This window comes from Erinaceus europaeus, chromosome 13 (assembly GCF_950295315.1).
Source record: "Erinaceus europaeus chromosome 13, mEriEur2.1, whole genome shotgun sequence".
Lineage (NCBI taxonomy): Eukaryota > Metazoa > Chordata > Mammalia > Eulipotyphla > Erinaceidae > Erinaceus > Erinaceus europaeus.
In genome coordinates this window covers 34,935,668-34,943,859 of record NC_080174.1, presented here as the reverse complement: position 1 = coordinate 34,943,859, position 8,192 = coordinate 34,935,668, and the positions used below count along the sequence as shown (strand labels likewise).

At 40.1% G+C, this 8,192-nt stretch overlaps 1 pseudogene; it reads right to left on the bottom strand.

Annotated features, from left to right (window-relative positions):
• Positions 1-662: 662 nt before the first annotated feature.
• LOC103118507 (large ribosomal subunit protein eL29-like) lies at positions 663-1,228 on the bottom strand (annotated as a pseudogene).
• Between the last annotated feature and the right edge of the window lie 6,964 nt (positions 1,229-8,192).

Genomic DNA, 8,192 nt, shown 5'->3' with positions numbered 1-8,192 from the left:
ATTTAACTTCCAGCTAGTCCAGCCTCCTTCCCCTACCCCTCTCTTCCTGACTCTCCATGGTGGCTCTTCTCCCTCAGGGCCTGCCATGGCCACTCCTCCCGGAATGTGTACACGTGTACCTGAAGTCTGGTAATTAAGTGCTGGACTAGTCTTACCTCTACCAATAATTGCCTATTTTGCTGTACCTAAAATATACTGTTCTGTACTGCTGTACTGCCATGTAGTAATCCTTGATTGTTTTAAACCCATACTGAGCCGTGCCCCCATGAAGTCATTTTTATTTTTTAACTCTATAGACAATGTTTACAAACAACTGTGAGGTCTCTGCATTAAGACTTGATGTAAAGGCAGAACTAAGATTATGACTTATTTCTGTGTTGCTAATCAAGCATTTGACCACCATTCTGCCCCCCCCAAATAAAAATAAAGATGATAAACTAGTTTTCTTGCTTCTTCTCAATAGCACAGGTTTTAGTATTTAATGAAAAAGCAAATTAAAGCATTACTGCTTTTCCTTATTCATCAAAAGTATTTAAAAGAAAAATAAAGGCACAGTTTATTGTTTTCAGAGAGCTCAAAAAGGCTGGTATGCCAAGGGGTGCAAGATATCCAATTTCATGTCTTGAATTGCTTTCATCTTTGACTTGCTTACTTTCTTAATTTTTTTTTTTTCGTGTCTCAAGTTTATTGTACAAACAGCACAGGAGGACACCAGCCCCACTGTCCTCACCCTGACTGGAAGGGGCCTCTACCGTGCAGCCTTGGGGGCCTGGGAGCTTTTGGCAGCTGGAGCTGGAGCAGCTGGAGCTGTGGCTGGAGCCTGGGCTTAGGCCTGGGCCTGGGCCTGGGCCTTAGCCTGGGCCTGAGCCTTGTCTTTTTGCCTGAGATCCCTGGCCATGTAGGCACGGACACGTTTCCCAAGTCTGGGGTGGGCGATGAAGACCAGTCGCTTGAGCTTGCGGCTGCTGCCCTTTGGGATGTTGGTCTTGGCCTGCTTGGGCTCTGCCACAGCCTTGACTACCTAGACCCGTACGCTCATGGCCTTGGCGTTATTGGCCTGCATCTTCTTCAAACCCTTCTTGTTGTGTTTCTTGGCAAACCGCATGTTCCTCAGGAACTTGGGGTCCACCCCCTTCAGAGATTCGTCTTTGCGATGTAGGTTCTTGATGCCGTTTCTGTGCCATTTCCAGAACTGGTTGTGCATTGTGTGGTTTTTGGACTTGGCCATGTCTGCACCACGCAGTCAGCCTCAAACTCCTCCTTGTGGCTTGGGCCCCGCCATAGTCCGGGGGTCGCGGATGGCTCTGGATCCCTTGAAGGTTGCACGCCGACTTGCTTACTTTCATACTTGGACAGAGTGGTTGGAAAATTGAATACCCTGTTTTGTTTGTTTTTGTTTTATTATTATTATTTTTTAGAAAAATGAAGGGATCTTGAGCAAAGGCAAGAAAAATTAGAAGTGTCATAAAGAGAATTTTTTCCCCCACAACATTGCTCAGCTCCGGCTTATGGTGGAGCTAAGGGTTAAACCTGGGACCTCAGAGCTTCAGGAATGGGGTTTGTTCACATAACCATTATGCTATCACCCCAGCCCATAAGAATTCCTTTAGACTCCAGTCCTCTTGATAAACGAAAATGCATTGTTTCTCTCATCCACGTTGCCTTACTTTGAACCTGGCCATCAAACTTTTCTCTTTCTTCTGCGGAGATAGTATTTATTATTAATTTTCTGGTTTTGGCTTCTGTTTTGGTCACTGGGAAAAATTAACTTCTGGAGTTCAATTTATTAACAGACATAATCTAAATTTTACATAGTGATTTTAAGATTTATTGATTATAAAACCTGAAAATCATGAGGATATAAATGCTATCAGTGATAGTAAACTTTAGAACTGAAAAAACTTGCAAATATTCTAATCAGATACATGTGACATTCATTTTCTGCAATGGCTGTAATTAAATATTCATTTTTTTGGCCAGGTGGTAAGTACCTTATAAGGGCATATATTACCATGCTAGGACTCAGATTCAAGCCCCCAGTCCCACCTGCAGGGGGAAAGCTTCATGAACAGTGAAGCAGTGCTACATGTCTCTCCTCTTTCTTTCTCTCCATCTTAACTTTTCTGTCCTAGCAAATAAGAACTTTAAAAAAGATATGAACTGGAAGATATTTTAGAAAATATTTACTTTTAGGGAGTCGGGCGGTAGTGCAGTGGGTTAAGCGCAGGTGGCTCTAAGCACATGGACCGGCTAAAGATCCCGGTTCGAGTCCCCAGCTCCCCATCTGCAGGGGAGTCACTTCACTGGCGGTGAAGCAGGTCTGCAGGTGTCTGTCTTTTTCTTCCCCCTCTGTCTTCCCCTCCTCTCTCCATTTCTCTCTGTCCTATCCAACAATGACTTCATCAATAACAACAACAATAATAAAAAACAACAAGGGAAAATACATAAATAAATATAAAAATATATTTATTTTTAAATTTGCAGGAAAGATTCAAATTTTTAAAAAAATTAAAAGAGTCCTCCAGGAGGGACTCCTGGAGGCATGACTATGGATTAACAGCTATCTCACATTGCTCCCCTAAGCAACTAGAAAAAGCAACAACAATAATCACTTGAAAATTTAATAAAATACAACTGAGATTTCTTCAGAAACTCACTGAACCACAGATGAATGCAAACATGTGAGGTTAATGGATGGAAAACGGGTCAGGGGGAGATTTCCAGGACCCAAAAAACCATACTCACTGATGGCTGGGGCCAAATTGGGAGTTACCTAGCAGAGCACATTGCTAGTGGCAGGAAAGTAGGTCTGGGTGCTTAACCTGTGAATTTAGGGACAACAGGATATTGAACTGCCTACAAGGACCCCCTGGGGTATAAGGGAAAAATCTGTCTGAAATTAAAGTCTTCAGATCTGCTAGGGCTCCCAGAGCACGCCAGAAAAAGAAATCTCAGCCAGTTTCTAGCAGCATGACAAGGGATTAGCAGCTGAAGCACTTCAGTCCTGGGAAAGATTAAAAGGGAGTTTGTATCTAAGGTTGTTTATTAGTTTAAAGTCTTTCTTTCTCTCCCCCTTTCCCCACTCCTCCCGCTTCTCCACTACCCCTCCCCCTCCTCCACCACCCTCTCCCTCCTCCACCTTTTCCTCCTTTTTTTCTTTTGTATCAGGGTTATTGCTGGAGCTCGGTGCCTGCACTATGAATCCACTGCTCCTGGAGGCCATTTTTCGTTGCCCTTGTAGTTGTTAGATAGGACAGAGAAATCCAGAGAGGAGAGGAAGACAGAGAGGAGGAGAGAAAGCTAGACACCGCAGACCTACTTCACTGCCTGTGAAGCGAACCCCCTGCAGGTGGAGAGCCTGGCTGGAAGGAACCCCAGTCCTTACATGGGCCCTTGTGGTTTGTGCCATGTGCGCTTAGCCCGCTGAGCTACTGCCCAGCTCCCTGATAAGGTTTTAAAAATCTGTTTTAGATCCTGATTTGTAATTTCTCTGTCAAGGACATTTTGAAAAATCAGATATTTTGACATTTTGAAAGTTTGAACTTGGGCTAAATATTAGGCGATATTAAGGAGCTATTGTTAATTTTGTTCAGTGAGTCAGTCTTAATTTAGTTATAGAGGGAAATATTCTTATTTTTCTCATGTATATTGAAATATTTACAGATGGGAAGTCACTATGTCTTTAATTTGCCTTAAAATGCCAACAACAAATAACAAAATAAAAAGTAAGTGGACTGGATGGTGGAACACCTAGTTGAGTGCACATATTACAGTGCAAAAGAACATATAGTGCATAAGGACCCAGTTTTAAGCCCCCAGCTCTCACCTGCAGGGGGAGGCTTTATGAGGGGTAAAACAGGTTTGCAAGTCTCTCTCCTTATCTCCTTCCTCTCTCAATTTCTGTCTCTCTCCAAAAAAAAAATTAATAAATATAAAAATTAAAGTGAAATTAAAGTTAAAATGTACCTTATTCTAGTATGCTCTTTTCACATTTTAAATGATTTTTTCTTTTTAAAACATTTTACTTTTTCTTGTAGTCTTATGTATATTTGTACTATTTTTGTTATAAAAAATAGCAAATGAGGTGAGCTGGTCACCATGTGAGTAAGAGCTCCGATATTCTTTCCTTTTCTCTCTGTCTTTCTGTGTTTCTCTCTCTCTCTCAGCCTAACATGTGAGTGTTCTCAATTTATTGAAAAAAATAATAAAAATAAAATAAATAAAATAAAAGATAGCAAATATTACATAAATTTCAAGTTTTACTTTCCCATCCTCAAATATCATTACCAGATACATTTCTTTTAGTTTTTATTTACTTAGAAATGCAATTAGTGATTTAATAATGGTTTATAAGATTATCGATTACAGAGTTACAGTTCCACACACTGTACCCACTACTAGAGTTCTGTAGTTTCTTCCCCCACCACGATTACCACAAAATAGTTCTCATAAAATCTTAGAATCTAGTTTTTTTCCTAATCATATTATTTTAAAATTTTAATCAGAGCACACATAAACTTTTTTTTGCTTCCTATATTTTCCCCTAAGCATTTTGAGTCTTATATCCCCTAACATTTTATTTTTAAGATTATTTATTTATTTATTAACAACAAAGATAGGAGGAGAGAAAGAAAGACCCAGACATCACTCTGGTACATGTGCTGCCAGAGTATAATGTCTTATCCATTATGCCATCTCCTAGACCACACTATCCCCTAACATTTTTTTAAAAATTTATTTCTTTATTGGGGAATTAATGTTTTACATTCAACAGTAAATACAATAGTTTGTACATGCATAACATTCCCCAGTTTCCCATTTAACAATACAACCCCCACTACATCATTTATCATCCTTCATGGACCTGTATTCTCCCCACCCACCCACCCCAGAGTCTTTTACTTTGGTGCGATATGCCAATTCCATTTCAGGTTTTACTTGTGTTTTCGTTTCTGATCTTGTTTTTCAACTTCTGCCTGAGAGTAAGATCATCCCATATTCATCCTTCTGTTCATGACTTATTTCACTCAACATGATTTTTTCAAGGTCCATCCAAGATTGGCTGAAAACGGTGAAGTCACCATTTCTTATAGCTGAGTAGTATTCCATTGTGTATATAGACCACAACTTGCTCAGCCACTCATCTGTTGTTGGACACCTGGGTTGCTTCTAGGTTTTGGCTATTACAAATTGTGCTGCCAAGAACATATGTGTACACAGATCTTTTTGGATGGATGTGTTGGGTTCCTTAAGATTTTCTAATATATATTTTTTCCTTCCTTCCTTCCTTCCTTCTTTCCTTCCTTCCTTCCTTCCTTCTCTTTGTTTCTTCCTTCTCTTTGTTTCCTTCCTTCTCTTTGTTTCTTCCTGTCTTTTTCTCTCTTTTCTTCCATTTTGTTTTGCTTTCTTTTTTGGTTCAGGGATTGAATAGAGGACCTTGCACATTTGTGATACCACTGCTGAGTGACCTCCACAGATCAATACTTTATTTTTATTTATTACTTTAATTTAATGAGAGAGAGAGAGGGAGGGAGTGATATATATAAATATATATATATATATAGAGAGAGAGACAGAGAGACAGAGAGAGACAGCGAAGCAAGGGAAAGAAATAGTCCCACTCCTGTTACCCAAGAATTTCACCTGGTACTGTTCATGGCACTCTCATGTAGTAACAGAGCTTGAACCCAGGGCTTTGTGCATGGCATGGAGCACATTTTACTAAGTGAGCTATATCCTGGCTCTTAAATTACATTTTTCTTTTTTTTAAATTATAATTCACAAATACTGCAGGTTTTATCTATTTATTTATTTATATTTTTTATTTTTTACAATTTTTTATTTGTAAAAGGGAAACATTGACTAAACCGTAGGATAAAAGGGGTACAACTCCACACAATTCCCACCACCAGAACTCTGTATCCCATCCCCTTTCCTGATAGCTTTCCTATTCTTTAACCCTCTGAGAGTATGGACCCAAGGTCATTGTGGAATGCAAAAGGTTGAAGGCCTGGCTTCTGTAATTGCTTCTCCGCTGAACATGGGCACTGACAGGTCAATCTATACTCCCAGCCTGTCTCTCTCTTTCCCTAGTGGGGAAGGGCTCTGGGAAAGTGGAGCTCCAGGACACATTGGTGGGGTTGTCTGTCCAGGGAAGTCTAGTCGGCATCATGCTAGCATCTGGAACCTGGTGGCTGGAAAGAGAGTTAACATACAAAGCCAAATAAATTGTTGAACAATCATGGACATAAAGGCTAGAATAGTGTAGATGAAGTGTTGGGAGGTCCTCCATTTTTAGATGGCATATTTTAGTTATATTTAGTAGGCATAGTTATATTAGTAGGCATAGTTATATTATTTTAGCTATATTTAGTAGGCATATTTTAGTTATTTTTAATTTTATTAGTGACTTAATATTGATTTATAAAATTATAAGATAATAGGGGTATAATTCTACACTGTTCCTACCATCAGAGTTCTGTATCCCCATTTTCTCCATTGTAAGCTACAGTAGTTCTCCCAAGATTATAGATAAGTCACACCTGTACCTATTACAACTTCTGAATGTTCTTCCTTTTTTCTTCTTCTCTCTTCAGGTCCTGATAGAATTGTAGTTCAAGGCCTCTGGTTATCTTCCCCCTATCATTTCTCCCCCACTGGGAGTGTGGGCCTAAATTCTTTTTGGAGCTCAGAAGGAGGAAGTACTGGCTTCTGTAATTTCTTTTCTGCTGGACATGGGCACTAGCATGTCAATCCATACCACAGTAAACTACATCCTTTCAATGCCACTAGAGGGTAAGCTATTTTTTAAAAAATATTTGTTTATTTATTATTGCATAAAGACAGAGAGAAATTGAGAAGGATGGTGAGATAGTGAGGGCGAGAGACAGAGAGACACCTGCAGCCCTGCTTCACCACTCTTGAGGTTTTCTCTCTGCAGGAGCTTGAACCTAGGTCCTTATGCACTGTAATGTGAGTGCTTACCGAGGTTCACCACCAGGTGTCAAACTATTTTTAGCTGCCCAGCACCCCAAGCCTATTTTTAGCTGCCCAGCACCCCATTTCTACTGTGTATCATGACCAGTCAAGCCCAGACGACCATCTGTTGAACACAGGTGGGTAGGATCATTGACAGTCTGGCAAAGTTGGAGTGGACCAAGAAGTAAACCATACGGGGTTGGGCATGAAGCTCAAGGAGCAGCCTAAGGATCCCAGTTTGAGGCCCTGGCTCCCCACCTGCAGGGGGGTCTTTTCACAGGTGGTGAAGCAGGTCTGTAGGCGTCTGTCTTTCTCTCCCCATCCCTGTCTCCCTTCCTCTCTCGATTTCTCTCTGTCCTATCCAATAACAACAACAGCAATGACAACAATAATAATAAAGACACCAACAAGGGTAACAACAAGGGCAACAAAAATGGGAAAAATGGCCTCCAGGAACAGTGGATTTGTAGTGCTGGCACTGAGCCCCAGTGGTAAACCCTGGAGGAAAAAAAAATACAAAAACCAAAAAACATAACACATGAAAGTCTGAGCTATTCCTTCTCCATAGTACAAACAGTATTAATTCAGTTTTTAGTTTTCCTCTGGATAATGGAAGAAGAGTTTATTTCATGTTTGCATGATACTAAAGGATTACTCTGCTGATGACTCTCCAGTTACAAGGAGGAAAATCATGAAATCTGGAGCTTGGTTGTTAAGCCTAGTGACTGGTCTTGGCACAACCCATATTGAGGCATTATGTGTCCCTTCGATAAGATGCCATATGAAATACAGATCTTTATCTGTCAAGTGTTACTGCTAAAATGTTAACGTCTAATTAAGACTTTTATGTCTGTATTTCAGTTTATAGGGAACACAGGGGATTAAAGAACATTTGCAGTGATTCCACAAGGAAGCATTCACACAAACCCAGAAGTTAGGACATTTGATAAGGCAGCTGGCCCATCTAGCTCAAAAGGCAAAATCATGTAAAGAAGGAAAAGGAGAAATTGGAACTGTTTTAGATTAAAAGAGACTTCAGATTCATAACAACAAAATGCAATGTGTGTTTCTTGTTTGGATCCTGGTTTATTCAAACCAGATATAAGAGAAAATTTGGAGGCAATTATACACTGGATGGTAATAGAAATTGTTAAAAATGGGTTATGGATGCCACATAGGAGAATGCTTTTGTTTGTTGGAGATCACTGTTCACT